A 17,114-nucleotide genomic window follows, 5' to 3' on the forward strand; every position below is an offset into this window, starting at 1 on the left:
AGTGAAGATTGTGCTTTACAATCCAATTGATATGGGTTTTACTCTTATTGCTTACGTAAGACATCCAATCTCCAGCTCCATTTTTCTATACAGTTTGTATGCATGAATTGACAAAAAAAATCCCATATTTTAGGAAATGTAGATAATTGATATCGCCATCTGCCGCTTGTGCGAAACAGAGGATACTTTTTCTTTCTGCAGATGATCGGTAAACATCTGAGCACTAAGATAAACCGTGGTGAAACAGTTGCTTTGTGGAAATTTTCCAGAAATCTGGTTTCGTGAGAATAGTGGATTCGGTAGTTTGTACGTCAGTTCGGCGTTAGGTGCTAAGTTATGGGATCATTTTGTCATCCAGGAGATAGCGATAAATGTAACGAATTGTGATAGGAAATCATGATCTGGAATCCAATAAGACATAAGTCAGTAATGAAATAGAGAGCCCATATTTACCATTGGCTTTCTGGCGATGATAAAAAACCATAAGAAACAATTTTTTTTATTATTTCTTTTTTATCTCTAGAACTTGAATTTCAGACAGTATTTAAAAGCACGCATGACAAATATCTGTCGCACCCGATGTTATTCTACGTATGTCGAAACAACGATATTTCTAATCAGGACATCTTCTTCGTGCTCAACAAGTCATACACAAGACATTTTATACGACCCAATTAGAAGCAACCAGAAGTGTTTCAGAAGAAGTCAGATGGCCATAAAATTTAACCTTTCACTCCATACATATTTCAGTGGGCGTTTTCCTAGGGGTTCACGAAGAAGATGAGCAAAGTGAGATGAGGCCACAATACGTTGGACAGACGTACGAACACAAAGATCGAGTCGTTTGCAGCGCATTAAAGTAATTTAGTACCTCCACCAATTATGATGATATACTTCGTCTTTCTTACAATGTTTACAACAACGGACGCAATGTCACTACAATTTCGTACAAACGACGATACTTAGTTTCCTACCAGTTCGGCTTCGTGTAAGGGCTCCATATATCAATGCCCTTTCCCATCGTCCATGAAAACTGTGTGTCATAGCGATCCACATACAACCAGTCCTATTGGAAATACTGCCTGTTTAAGAGGAGAAAACTCTGAATCCACAGTTATTTTTCCCTTACGTATGTGGCATTTCCAAAGAGAATTGATCGTATTCTGACGAAACATTATGGGAAGCATTGTGTGAAGTGCCTTTACCGCACACTATGCAAAATGAGGCTCGTTTTACCGTACGTAAAGAAAGGATGGTCTTGGTTTGCTTAAGGCAGGTGCCTACGATAGCTTGCGCAGTTGTTGCATGTATCACATCGGTGCAGCGATCAGGATTATAGAGGACCGGTATACAGACCAGAAGCGTGACACACATTTACATTAGCCGAGCAAACCTGTGATTGCAGAAAATGGCTTCCGTATCTGTCGCACAGTAGAATAAAACAATACACCTCTGGCGCACACTTACAAATGGTTCAAATGGCTCTGAGCACTCTGGGACGTAACATCTGAGGTCATCAGTCCCCTAGAACTTAGAACTACTTAAACCTAACTAACCTAAGGACATCACACACATCCATTCCCGAGGCAGGTTTGAACCTGCGACCGTAGCAGACGTGCGGTTCCCGGCTGAAGCGCCTAGAATCGCTCGGCCACCGTGGCCGGCACACGCTTACAGCTACTGGTATAGTGTTATTGACGACACCGTTGGGATGACACGAGCTCGTGACCTTATAAACAGAGATGGAGATCAATATTTTAATTCTGCTTTCTCCCTGGTAAAAACTTAGCAGTCCAGGTTCTTGACTATTATGTAGTCATCCAAGAACGCAAGATGTCGAGTGTGGGTGGCCTCAGGAGATGATGACGGATCCGTGGCGACTGCGACGTCAGAGAACTCCCTCAGAAGTTAAACAGCTTTTATTGGCAACGCATATTTTACAGTGCAGTTGGCCAGTGTCGGAGGCTGAGGCGGTGATACGCATCCACTCAGTGGTGGTCCAAGGAAAATTTTAGCAGTGTGCTACAATTTGGTGGCCTATAGCCTTTGGACATACAAGGGTGGCAATCATAACTAAATTGAATATATTAATTTTACTGAACTGTTTAAAGATTTTTAAATTTTATAATCAATCGCTTAACATCGCAGACTAAACAAAAATGAAAGAAGGGTGGCAGAAGTGAAAACCAATTCAAGCCGACGAATTACTAATCGGTGTGTTTGACTACTGGGCTGCCACGACAATATGTGAACTGCTGCTCAAAAATCGCTCATAATCTACGAGCGAGCGTTTTACATTTTCGTACAGTCACTCACGTGAAATACTCTAGGAACCTGGACGGGGCGTCTTCGTACTTCTACTCACATAGTCCACGCCAAATCACAGGGCCTCAGCCCATTTCCTCTTCTAGTTAGATTTGCATTTGGAGTAGATCTAAATCCTACAGTCTCCTCCAAAAATCTGCCTCTTTAGCAAACAATCACCAGAAAACGCTTTCATACAAAATTACCTTTCATACTAATTACCTAGAAAATACTGACAACAGTCTGTAGGGGATACTGTGCGTCACATACCTATTGTTGTTGTTTTAGTCTTCAGTCCTGAGACTGGTTTGATGGGAGAACCATGCTAATCTATCCTGTGCAAGCTTCTTCATCTCCCTGTACCTATTGCAACCTACATCCTTCTCAATCTGCTTAGTGTATTCATCTCTTGGTCTCCCTCTATGATTTTTACCCTCCACGATGCCCTCCAATGCTAGATTTGTTATCCTACCAACCGGTCCCTTCTTCTTGTCAAGTTGTGCAACAAACTTCTCTTCTCCCCAGTTCTACTCAGTACCATCACATTAGTTATGTGATCTACCCATCGAATCTTCAGCATTCTTCTGTAGCACCACATTTCGAAAGCTTCTATTCTCTTCTTGTCCAAACTGGTTATCGTCCATGTTTCACTTCCATACATGGCTACACTCCATACAAATACTTTCAGAAACGACTTCCTGACACTTAAATCTATACTCGATGTTAACAAATTTCTCTTCTTCAGAAACGCTTTCCTTGCCATTGCTAGTCAACATTTTATATCCTCTCTACTTCGACCATCATCAGTTATTTTGCTCCCCAAACAGCAAAATTCCTTTACTACTTTAAGTGTCTTATTTCCTAATCTAATTCCCTCAGCATCACCCGACTTAATTCGACTACATTCCATAATCCTAGTTTTGCTTTTATTGATGTTCATCTTATATCCTCCTTTCAAGACACTGTCCATTCCGTTCAACTGCTCTTCCAAGTCCTTTGCTGTCTCTGACAGAATTACAATGTCATCGGCGAACCTCAAAGTTTTTATTTTTTCTCCATGGACTTTAATACCTACTCCGAATTTTAGTTTTGTTTCCTTTACTGCTTGTTCAATATGTAACACTATGCTACTGCGCACGATACTTATTAAAGCCTGTACTATGGTAAGTTAACGGGATTCACCTTATAAGAAAGGATTTTCGTATATATGTCGACCGCGTGTACCTGAATGGAGGCAAAATCAGACTTTCACCCACTCAGTAACAACAATGATTCGTCAAGCAAGTCCGAAGTGCAACTACACGTTAGGACGGACAAGAAACAACACATCAGATGCTACCAAATTGTTAATAATACGGTCGCCAGCCTAATTAGGCATTAACTGAGTTTCTTCCCAGTACAAGTTGATGTACGTTCATACAAAACAACACGTAATAACACTGCATACTATGGTAAATTTTAGAACCAGAAACTTTACTGTACTAATGATTTTACTTTCTGTACTAATATGGACAAGCCATAAATACACAACAATACACTATAATGTTTACTACAAATTTCGTACTGTCTATTGATCTGATTAAAATCGGGCATAGGTTACCCTAGAAATAGCACTTTCGAAACACACATACAATATCAATTTTGAAAAAGGTAAAACACTAATAAATTTTGGTTTTATATTGACTTTAACTTTGCTGGTCAAATCAGTTCAGTACACTTCAGAATTTAAATGAATAGAAAAGAAAAAAAGGGGGGGGGGAACCTGAAACTGTTATAATCACTGTATTGAAACTATTAACTATTGAAAGCATTAAGCACTCAAGATTTCCAATATACGAATAACTACTCCTTTTATCATATTTCCTGCTCATTTAACTACCATTATTTTTGTCTCAAATTAATTAAACCTCATTACTAAACCAATTTCAACATTATCTTCCAGCTTTGTCAGACCTATATTATTTGTCTATTATTTCATTAACAACAACGTTCTTTAAACATCATTCTAACATAGCTAGGTCTGCAGGTAATTATTAATAACATAAATTTTAATTATTCATCCTGGGACACTCGGATTGCACAACATGTGGAAAGGACCCTGTCTAGGTTAGTGATGAGGATAATTAAATGATAGGACAGTTCTGGTAAAAGTTGAGTTGTTATTGAACAGTCAGGAACAAAAGTAACACTGGTCCACACGAATACAGTACTAAAAGTTTCAACCTGTTCGTATCGAAGCGGCGGTTGGCGGGCGGCGAGATGACGAGGCGCAGAGCACACATACAAGCACAGCTTTGGCTCTTGATGTATCGGTGCTTTACTTCTTCATAGCGTCGCAATATTTTTCCATTTAGTGCCAATGGAATACTGCCATGCTGTATAGGCGTCGGAAACGGCACATCTGAGGCTCAACGAAATCACGTTTTCCCGGAGAGCCTCCTCCATCCAGAACGTGTTACTCAGACCGATGCCCAACTCCGACTACTACTGCTGAGCCCGTTATGCCGTGCCGCGCCCGCGTGCATTTTCCCGCGCTCGCCTGCCATCCACCTTTTACTGCTCCCCTACAGACAGGGTATTCACCAAAGGTTTTGCATTCTACATATCCTAATACATTGCCTACGTATGGACCAGGCGCACAATTACAAATTTAACATCTTACAACAGTTTCAACATTTCTTACATTTCCATTTTGTTATAATATTGCTTGCAATTTGACATAAACATTAATATTCACATCGAAAATTGTTTACAGTTTCTTTAACATAATGACATGAAAAGGAAAAAGAAATGAAATCAGAACATTGCTTACACTAATTTATCGAAAATCAGAAGAAAAAATTACTAACAATAGTACAGCTTTGCTGTTGTTACACATGCCCCTGTTTCCAGTAAATTTCACTAAGTGCAAATTTGATGGGAACACTAAATTTTATATTTATACAATGGTTCTGAATTTTTGTGTGAATGTCCCATCAAAAAATTTTATACCACAAACTTCCTTTCACTCACATTATCCAGGTCTATACTTTTTAACATATCAAGAACATTTACCTATCGTTTGCTTAAGCGCCTTTGGCACAGTCCAACCTCCTATCACAACATTATTTAAATAGCACATTACTCATTTGTACTAAATTTCTCAAAGAAATATTTTCAAATTCTGGAACACAAACATTTAACTACAAAAGCAAATGCAAATATCTATATACACTATAAGACAATTTGTTGCTGCTTGCATTGAATGGCAGTCCATTTCCTTACTTACTAAAAAAAACACACAATAATATTTAGAAAAATCACTACATATATTTGCTGCCTATTATTCAGATTTGGGCAGTCCATTTCACATCATTTTACCACATCACCTGTACCACACTTACAGATCTCCATTGACTATTTATCTGCCCTCATTGGTGTTTGGCAGTCCTTAATATTATGACTCATATACTCTCCACTTTAATTTTTGACAGTCCCGTCTTTTATTTGGCTTGCATCATTTACCCTTTCTTTTCAGCCCTTTTCTCCATACATCTTTACATTTACAGTACATTTGGTAATCTGAAACTCACATAAGTACATTAGCACACTGATATTGGTGCACATATATTTACAAAGATTAGTTACATTTGGAATAAATTAGTTTCAGCATAAGATACATCACATTTATGGAAAATTGCTCTCTGAGTGTACTTAGGTCACTCACTCCAAGGAACATACAGTTTCAGGTCCACAACATTTCTTACACCTAAAGGTCTTTTGGATTTTGGGTAGATCAGGTAGTAAGCATTATCGTGTGGAATGTTCGGTATTATATACGGTCCATTATAAATATATTTAAATTTAGAAATTTCATGGTTCAGTTCACTAGACTTTTCGTGGGTTTTTAAAAGAACATAATCCCCAATTTTAAATTTTGAAACTTTCAGATTTTTATCAAGTCTTTTAGATCTAGATTCAGCTTTTTGTTTTGCCCTTTTTCTGACTAATTCTTTCTTTTGACTCAACCCCAAACTTGTACAAGGTGGAAACTCTAGTTTTTCTTCAATTAAACTTTTACTTCTGCTGCCTAACAAAATTTCTTCCGGTGGGAATCCAGTAGATTCATGATGTAAGGTGTTCATGACATTCTCAAAATCCGATATAAATCTACCCCAGGCTCTATGGTTATGACTGCAGTACGTTCTACACAATCTCCCGATTTCTCGCATGTACCTTTCAACCGGGTAGCTAGCAGGATGGTAGGCTGCGATATATTTAACCTCCACACCATTTTGCTTCATTCCTTCTTTCCAAATTTTGGATATGAACTGGTGACCATTGTCAGATAGTACTGCCTTGGGTTTCCCGATGGTTCTGAAGTATTCGACCATCCTACAAAATACAGCTTTTTCTGTTGCTTTTTTCAAGGGGTATAATTTCACAAATTTTGAGAATACTTCCAAAATTACTAAAATATATGCACAATTTCCCGAAGTCTTTGGGAGGGGACCATACAAATCTACAGATAATAATTCTAGGGTGTCTTCAGGTAATGTACTTTGCATTGGACCTCTACTAGTTCTGTTCGGTATTTTGGACTTTTGACAGACATCACACGACTTAATCCGTTCCTTTACCTTTTTACTGACGCTACCAGCAATCACTACTACATTACTCAATGTATCCAAACATTTCTTTGGCCCACTATGCCCCAATGCTAAATGAAAATAGTCTATGACATCAGTATCAAACTGGTGTGGCCAACATACTCTCCGTTCCTTAGTGACTAAATCTTTCCTCCTATATAAAATACCTTTAAAGATTTTGTAATATTTCTTAATTTGAGGATACTGTACACTGTCAAAATTTACCTTCACGGATTTCCATGTCGGATCCTCATTCTGATGGTATCTCATATTTTTACATATTTGCTCAATTTGCCTTTTTCCTGAAACCTCTTTCATATATCTTACCTGAAAAGTACCCTCTTCACCATTTTCATTGGGCACTTCACTCATACCATTAGGCAATCGAGATAAAGCATCTGCCACATAATTCTCAGTACCCTTAACATAGCAAATCTCGTAATCAAATTGTTGCAAGTACAAAGCCCAACGAGTTAGCCTGCCATTAAGTAAACGACAATCTTTAAGAAAAGTTAAAGCTTTGTGGTCAGTATGTATGATGAGCTTATGGCCCCACAGATAATTTCTGAATTTCTTTAACCCCCATATAATGGCTAAAGCTTCCTTTTCCGATATAGTGTAGTTTCTCTCGTATTTTGTTAGAGCTCTACTTGCAAACGCGATAGTCCTGTGTTCGATTTCTTTGCCATCAGAGATTTCTTGGAAAACTTCTATACCAATTCCATAAGCACTGCTGTCAGTACTCATGTGGAAAGGTTTTGACAGTATGGGGTGATGCAAAATATTGTCATTCAAAAGTTCACTTCTAAAATTTTCGAAATCTCTCATACATCCTTCAGTCCACACAAAAGCACTATTTTTCTTAAGTAGATTATTCAAATGAGGACTATTAAAAACTTGCCCCTTGACGAATTTTCTATAGAACCCACATAAACCTAAAAAGGCTTTCAACTGTTTTCTATTTCTAGGAGCTGGACGCCTTACTATTGCACTTACCTTTACCGGGTCCTTGCCAATACCGGTCGTAGTAATAATGTGCCCCAGAAACTTTATTTCAGACTTCACAAATTCACATTTCTTCCACTTAAGTGTCATGCCCCCTGCTTGTAGAGCAACAAAAACTTTCTGCAATAATTGACAATGCTCTTGCCATTTTTCTGTAGCTATCAGGAAATCATCTACATAAATGGTTAGCTGGGAACTCAATTCTCTCCCTAATACAAAGTCCAGTGCCCTAATAAATACTGCCACAGAAGTGCTAGGCCCAAATGGCACTACTTTATACTGATAGCATTTCCTGGCGAATAGAAAAGCGGTATATTTACGGGATTCTTTACTCAATGGGATTTGCCAATATCCGGCGGTCATGTCCAGACTGGTTAAATACTCCAAATTATAAAATTTTTGGAGCATTTCATCCAGATTTTCAGGTCTGTCTATTTCCTTCTTTACAATTTTGTTCAATGTCGTGGCGTCGATAGGTACTCTCACTCCCCCGTCCCTTTTATTCACGATGATAAGGGGACTATTATATTCGCTGCTACTCCGTTCGATTATACCCCATTCTATCATTTTATCTATTTCCACTTGCACAGCCTGCCTCTTTGATATGGGTACCGAAAACGGTCTTACAAAGAAAGGTTTATGCTCTATTGTCTCAATCTGGTATTCGAAGTTCTTAACTAGGCCAGGTTAAGTCCGAATTTACGGTACTATTACTTTCTAAAATATCAAGCAATTCTGTTTTCTGATCAGGAGATATCTCCTTCAAATTTTCCACAATTTCTTTAAAATTATGCCCCTGCATCTCACTCTCATCTATTAGCCTCTGGACATGGTACACCTCATACATGTTTGTCAAACCATCATTCCTTTGGTCGATCTCCAACAATAAAGAATCAATTTCTGAATCGAACCCCTTCCCATTTTCCTCAAATTTTAATTGCAGATTCATAGATGCATTATTAATTTTTCTCACTTCCTGGCTACAATCAATAATAACCTTTTCTTTATCTAACCAATCTATTCCCAGAATCATTTCAGCACTCAACTCTGGCACAACCAAAAAATCGTGTTCAAATTTTTGTTTCTTTATACTAAATTCAACCAAAATCTGGTTCTTTACCGGCTTGCTAGTCTTGCCAGTAGCACCAACAATTTTTACACCCGTCACTGACATAATTACTAGTCCAGGCTTATCACAAATGTGTTCGAAAAACGACTGGGAGATTGCACTTATCTGAGATGCAGTATCAAGAAGTACTTGCAATTTCACATTATAAATTTGAACTGGTATTACAGTTCGTTTAACCGTCAAATGCTTTTCATTGTTGTGGTCTTCCCTAAGCAAATCCGGGTCGACGATAACATCGTCCCAAGATATGCTTTTAACATTCACATCACCTATATATGGTGGTTTCTTTGGTTCCGGGAGTTCAAAGTCATTAATTACTTGAACTCTTTGTAAAATAGACACTGAGTCGTCAGATGGCTCTTTTTTTCTGTGTTCAGTCTCAACATCTGGGTTTTGTTTTGAAACTTCATCATCAATAGATACAATATCGCAATTAACTCTATCCCCATTATTTTCGCTAGTACCGAAATATTCGTCATCTGAACTATCGTCAGAATCCGACCATTCTGGATCGCTTTCAGGTTCTAACATAAAAGCTTTTCTGAGACAGGCACTAAGTTCTCCCTCTGCATTTTCGTCAGGCTTTGATTTTAGCTCGGTATCCTCTTTCGACAAAACGGCCTCATTATCAGCTTTACTCTCATTCACTGTTACTTCATATTTAGTGTAATCCTTGTGGACTTCAATTACTTTTAGGTAATTACCTGCTCCTTCCCCACGGTGCCTTTCGGTAGCAGCGTGTACTGTTGGCGGATCGTTAACAGAAGTTACTTCCTCGTCAATGCTTAGGATTTCATCCTCCAATTCCTTCCTATCTTTAATTATTGTCCTATTGGCAGCTCGCATACTTTGCGCGGCGCTATTTACTCTCTCCTCTTCAAACTCGGGCCACGTCACCTTATCGACGTCCCTACTATCTCCTTTTTCACTAATTAACTTCCTCGCCTCATACTCCTTCTTAAAATCCTCCCACTCACATTGCTTTAGGCCCTTGTACAGATCGTCGATCTGCACACGCCAATCAGTTACTTCTGCTAATTCATTCTCGCCATTTACTTCATTGCTAACACTGCTAACCGCACCTCTCTGTGTATCCACAGATTCATCTATTGTTTCCTTCGTCACGGAATTACCACTCGTAATGTATTCACCAGTTCTTACGGCAATGTTCGTACCTAATGCTGCCGCATTGCTAGCGGCTTCCCTCTGAACAGCTGCTCCGCTAGGCTGGGCCGTTGCCCTCTGATGCTCCACTCGCCTGTTAACCAGTATCGCTCTGCGCCGCGAAGATGACTCATTCGCGCTCGCACCTGACGCTTGTTTCGCAACAACACGTTGCGTCGTTCCACGCCTGTCTCTAACCTGTCTCATAACTCTACTGTCAGTTCGGTAACCTTTCTTAAATTGGGGCCGGTATGTACTGTCCGCTTCCGTTTGGCCCGCAACGTCCGCGGAAATCAGTTTCCCGCGTCGTTATTATTTTGCGCGGTGTACCCTCTACCGCGACCTGGATAACTTCCTCTTCCTCTTCCTCTACCTCTACCTCTACCTCTCTGTATCATATTGACGCGAAACTCATCGCCGTCATCACCTCTCGTCATTATTACGGTTACTCCTGTTACTAAAATTTTAATGATTGGCACGACTTTCGCGCCAATGGTCTTCGTCTTCGACCCTTTCGAGAAACGCTTGGAAGCTGCGATGATTGCTTCCCACGTATCTCTTCGAATCTCCTGGCAGCTTTTTATATAGCTCCCGTATGATTTCCGAATCGGATCTTCTCCCTCTTAAATGCGTCAACTTCCGGTACCAATATTCGCAGAAATCTTTCAAAGAATTCCTGCCCCTGTTATCATGAAGCTTGGCCATGATAAACTCGCTCCATAAATGATCCTGTTTTTGTTCGGACCAATATTCTTCCGTAAACTTTTGCTTAAATTCTTCGAACGTCATTCGTTCGGTATTCAAATTAATTCCCCAGCGCTTAGCATCACCTGCAAAGGCGCTAATTACTACGCTTATCTTTTCCTGATCAGACAAGTGTTCAGCAAATATCCTCTCGCAATTTTTGATGAAATCTAACGGATGCCATCCGTTATGTTTCTTGGCGGGATCGAAGCGTTCCTTACCTTCTAACAGCTTCGTAAGTGGTGTGCCACTACAGACAACACCAGGCCTATCTTTAATGTTACTTTCAAGATCGAAAATTTTGCCTTCAATTTTCGAAGTATTTTGTTCACATTTTTGTACACATCCGGTAACTTTCTCACCTAAATGTGTCTGAAACTGCCTTTTTCAATTGTGAGATTCCGTGTTGACATTCGTTTACGATCTCAGTTTTAAGACCGAAAACTTTTTCGTCTACTTTTGTTTCAACCAGAGGCTCTACTTTCTCTTGGATGTTGAGGATTTCAACATCAAATCTACTGTTAATGTTGTCAATTTCCCCCTGCATAGTATCCATATTTTTATTAATTGTGTCAATTTCAAATTTCATAGTATTTACTACAGAGCTTAAATTACCCACTTTTTGTTGTACCAGTTCTATTTGTTTACTAATTTTAATTCCTTGTTCTTCGACCTGTGCATTAAGCTGACCAACGTGTGTTTTAAGCAGCTCGTTCTGCATTTTGAGCTGATTACTTTGTGTTTTAAGCTGCTCGTCAACGTGTGTTTTAAGCTGACTAACCCGATTACTGACTTGTTTCTGAAGCTGATCATTCTGCGTTTTGAGCTGATTACTTTGTGTTTTGAGCTGCTCGGCAACGTGTGTTTTAAACTGATTATTCTGCCCTGCAATTTGTTTGGTTAATTGTTCAAATAAATCGTTCATGCTTAAAATTTTCACACTATTTTGTTCTACGGAATCGGTGTGTTCCGATCCTACTTCAAAAGTTTCTTTCGGTTCTTTCTTTATCTGTGGAGAATCAAACATGTCAGTGGATTCGTTCACATACCCACTATCATCTATAAAGTCATCCTCTACTTCCTGTTGTATCCCTTGCTGTGTTCGAGACAATCTCGACATTTCAATCTGTTCGTTAACATGTTTGTGATATTGTATGTACGCCAGTTGTCTACCGCTAACGCCATCTGTTATCTGTCTGCGTACACTCCTGTCATTGCCAGCCGCATTTTCCATTTCGCTCGGCACATCTACTGTTTCTACGTTCTTGTCCATACTGAATGCAAATTACACCACACTACCGTACTTGACGTTCACTGCTATTTATTTTACTAATTATTATTGCAATTCGTGCCACTGAACATCCACTGTTCGGTATTCACATTAATTTGTGACCGACAACAACTTGATGTCCTGTCACAGGGAGCCACTTGTAACACTACGCTACTGCGCACGATACTTATTAAAGCCTGTACTATGGTAAGTTAACGGGATTCACCTTATAAGAAAGGATTTTCGTATATATGTCGACCGCGTGTACCTGAATGGAGGCAAAATCAGACTTTCACCCACTCAGTAACAACAATGATACGTCAAGCAAGTCCGAAGTGCAACTACACGTTAGGACGGACAAGAAACAACACATCAGATGCTACCAAATTGTTAATAATACGGTCGCCAGCCTAATTAGGCATTAACTGAGTTTCTTCCCAGTAAAAGTTAATGTACGTTCATACAAAACAACACGTAATAACACTGCATACTATGGTAAATTTTAGAACCAGAAAATTTACTGTACTAATGATTTTACTTTCTGTACTAATATGGACAAGCCATAAATACACAACAATACACTATAATGTTTACTACAAATTTCGTACTGTCTATTGATCTGATTAAAATTGGGCATAGGTTAACCTAGAAACAGCACTTTCGAAACACACATACAATATCAATTTTGAAAAAGGTAAAACACTAATAAATTTTGGTTTTATATTGACTTTAACTTTGCTGGTCAAATCAGTTCAGTACACTTCAGAATTTAAATGAATAGAAAAGAAAAAGGGGGGGGGGGGACCCTGAAACTGTTATGATCACTGTATTGAAACTATTAACTATTGAAAGCATTAAGCACTCAAGACTTCCAATATACGAATTACTACACTTTTTATCATATTTCCTGCTCATTTAACTACCATTATTTTTGTCTCAAATTAATTAAACTTCATTACTAAACCAATTTCAACATTATCTTCCAACTTTGTCAGACCAATATTATTTGTCTATTATTTCATTAACAACAACGTTCTTTAAACATCATTCTAACATAGCTAGGTCTGCAGGTAATTATTAATAACATAAATTTTAATTCTTCATCTCGGGACACTCGGATTGCACATGTGGAAAGGACCCTGTCTAGGTTAGTGATGAGGATAATTAAATGATAGGACAGTTCTGGTAAAAGTTAAGTTGTTATTGAACAGTCAGGAACAAAAGTAACACTGGTCCACACGAATACAGTACTAAAAGTTTCAACCTGTTCGTATCGAAGCGGCGGTTGGCGGGCGGCGAGATGACGAGGCGCAGAGCACACATACAAGCACAGCTATGGCTCTTGATGTATCGGCACTTTACTTCTTCATAGCGTCGCAATATTTTTCCATTTAGTGCCAATGGAATACTGCCATGCTGTATAGGCGTCGGAAAAGGCACATCCGAGGCTCAACGAAATCACGTTTTCCCGGTGAGCCTCCTCGATCCAGAACGTGTTACTCAGACCGATGCCCAACTCCGACTGCTACTGCTGAGCCCGTTATGCCGTGCCGCGCCCGCGTGCATTTTCCCGCGCTCGCCTGCCATCCACCTTTTACCGCTCTCCTACAGACAGGGTATTCACCAAAGGTTTTGCATTCTACATATCCTAATACATTGCCTACGTATGGACCAGGCGCACAATTACAACTTTAACATCTTACAACAGTTTCAACATTTCTTACATTTCCATTTTGTTATAATATTGCTTGCAATTTGACATAAACATTAATATTCACATCGAAAATTGTTTACAGTTTCTTTAACATAATGACATGAAAAGAAAAAGGAAATGAAATCAGAACATCGCTTACACTAATTTATCGAAAATCAGAAGAAAAAATTACTATATGTACAATAGTACAGCGTTGTTGTTGTTACAAATATACGGATTGAATAACATCGGGGAGAGGCTACAACCCTGTCTCACTCCCTTCCCAACCACTGCTTCCCTTTCATGTCCCTCGACTCTTATAATTGCCATCTGATTTCTGTACAAATTGTAAATAGCCTTTCCGTCCCTGTATTTTACCCCTGCCACTTTTAGAATTTGAAAGAGAGTATTCCAGTCAACATTGTCAAAGGCTTTCTCTAAGTCTACAAATGCTAGAAATGTAGGTTTGCCTTTCCTTAATCTTTCTTCTAAGATAAGTCGTAAGGTCAGTATTGCCTCACGTGTTCCAACATTTCTACAGAATCCAAACTGGTCTTCCCCGAGGTCCGCTTCTACCAGTTTTTCCATTCGTCTGTAAAGAATTCGTGTTAGTATTTTGCAGCTGTGACTTATTAAACTGATAGTTCGGTAATTTTCACATCTGTCAACACCTGCTTTCTTTGGGATTGGAATTATTTTATTCTTCTTGAAGTCCGAGGGTATTTCGCCTGTCTCACACATATTGCTCACCATATGGTAGAGTTTAATCATGACTGGCTCTCCCAATGCCGTCAGTAGTTCTAATGAAACGTTGTCTACTCCCGGGGCCTTGCTTCGACTCAGGTCTTTCAGTGCTCTGTCAAACTCTTCACGCAGTATCGTATCTCCCATTTTATCTACATCTACATCCATTTCCATAATATTGTCCTCATGAACATTGCCCTTGTATAGACCCTCTATATACCACTTCCACCTTTCTGCTTTCCCTTCTTTGCTTAGAACTGGGTTTCCATCTGAACTCTTCATATTCATACAACTGGTTCTCTTATCTCCAAAGATCTCTCTAATTTTCCTGTAAACAGTATCTATCTTACCCCTAGTGAGATAAACCTCTACATCCTTACATTTGTCCTCTAGCCATACCTGCTTAGCCATTTTGCACTTCCTGTCGATCTCATTTTTGAGACGTTTGTATTCCTTTTTGCCTGCTTCACTTACTGCATTTTTATATTTTCTCCTTTCATCAATTAAACTCAATATTTCTTCTGTTACCCAAGGATTTCTACTAGCCCTCGTCTTTTTACCTACTTGATCCTCTGCTGCCTTCACTACTTCATCCATCAGAGCTACCCATTCTTCTTCTATTGTATGTTTACATACCTGTAAACTCTGCTTTTACTGCTGTTTAATTTCCGGAATGCAGTGAGCGGTGCTACTTTGGTAGCCTTACGTTAAGTTATTTTCGTTTTGTAGCACGAGAAACTGAATTACGGTAATCGAATTTACTGTCTATAATCTATGTATTTAGGAGAAGTATTTAAAACTGAAGAAAATAAACATATTAGATGTACCAATTGCAAAAAAGTGGTAAAAGTAGTTCCTACGAACATCATAAATGATTTACTACCATAAGATTCATTTGATTTAAACCATGCCCATATCATAGTTGGCCTGAACAAAATTACTCACTAACTGACCTCGAAGAAAATAAAACCACAAATTCTACTCAGAGTCGCCTTCCCGAATGTTTCTTAGTCCTATTCCAGCAAGAAATGTGCTACTTTGCCGTGAGAGTTCTTGTGCGGTTGGGTTCGTGCGTTTCATTAACAGATGGTGCATTCCCAGTGTTGGTGTTGCTGTGAATTTCTTGAATGGCAGACATTGGTTTTACTAAGGTGGCTCAAAAGGGTTGCACTAATGTTTCAACATCGATCATTTGAACGCATTGTTCTCTCATGAGCGAGTGACCTTCTCCCATAAGTACAGATGTTGACAACTTTCGTTACTCTCGAGTAACATAGCATTTTCCGACGTTCAGAGATTGTAGTTGCCAAACAATTTCCCTTCAAATAACTTTTTTGTCACCCTTAGGTTTCCAGCACCTCCAACAGATTTTGCACACACCATCATTCATGAAATCACAAACAAATCTTGTAAGATCCTTGGACTGATGGCTCCATTGGGTTTATCATCTTGACGTGCATGTAACACAAGTAACTATTGACGACCACTTCTTCACTGAAATCCTAACTTATGGGAATAAAGCCGGGAACCATCCTCGACCATCGCCAATATTTCGTCATCTGAACACACATTCATTTTCAAGCAACAAATGGTACGAGAGACAGTTGTGCACAACAGTTTAAAGATTCGTTTTCTGGTGGTTGAGCTGGAAAGGGGAGCGAGGGGAGGGGGGCGGGATATCGTAAACCAAAAGACGGTCTATCCAGAAGTATAACACACACTGTAAGTACCTAGCGCTACCAAGGAACCGAATGTAACCAAAGCCGAATGACACCGACACTCAAACATTAAGCAACAACAGGCAAGCAAGCAGCGTTAACTCTATCTCTCTATTGTATCGCTGCATCAGCTCGAGAGGACCACGTCTGTCGGTCAAGTGGGCCGCCAGTTTGATGTTACAGGGGCAGGCACTGCTGCCTCAGCATCCTCAACTCCGCAAACTGCTGTATAGCGAGCCACGTTGCTACACATCATCTGGGACAGCGTTTTTCAGGTGAATCTGGCAACAAGAGGGAATTCTTGTCACAACACTGCCAACCAGACGAGTATATCTGGGCCTTCAGCCCAGCAGAAGAGCACTTGCTAAATTAAAAAATTGTTCAAATGGCTCTAAGCATTATGGGACTTAATATCTGAGGTCATCAGTCCCCTACACTTAGAACTAATTAAACCTAAGAACATCACACACATCCATGCCCCAGGCAGTATTCGAACCTGCGACCGTAGCAGCAGCGCGGTTACAGACTGAAGCGCCTAGAACCGCTCGGCCACATCTTCGTGGTGTAGTAATTTTAATCGCCAGTGGGGTATATGATAGAAAAATTAAGATGCCAGAAGGCTAGCTCTATTTTCATTGATATTAGTATTGATTTAAAAAGTTTTTCAGTTAAATTTATTTGAATGTATATTAATGCCACAGCAACTATATTTGAA

Source organism: Schistocerca nitens, chromosome 5 (assembly GCF_023898315.1).
Source record: "Schistocerca nitens isolate TAMUIC-IGC-003100 chromosome 5, iqSchNite1.1, whole genome shotgun sequence".
NCBI classification, from domain to species: domain Eukaryota; kingdom Metazoa; phylum Arthropoda; class Insecta; order Orthoptera; family Acrididae; genus Schistocerca; species Schistocerca nitens.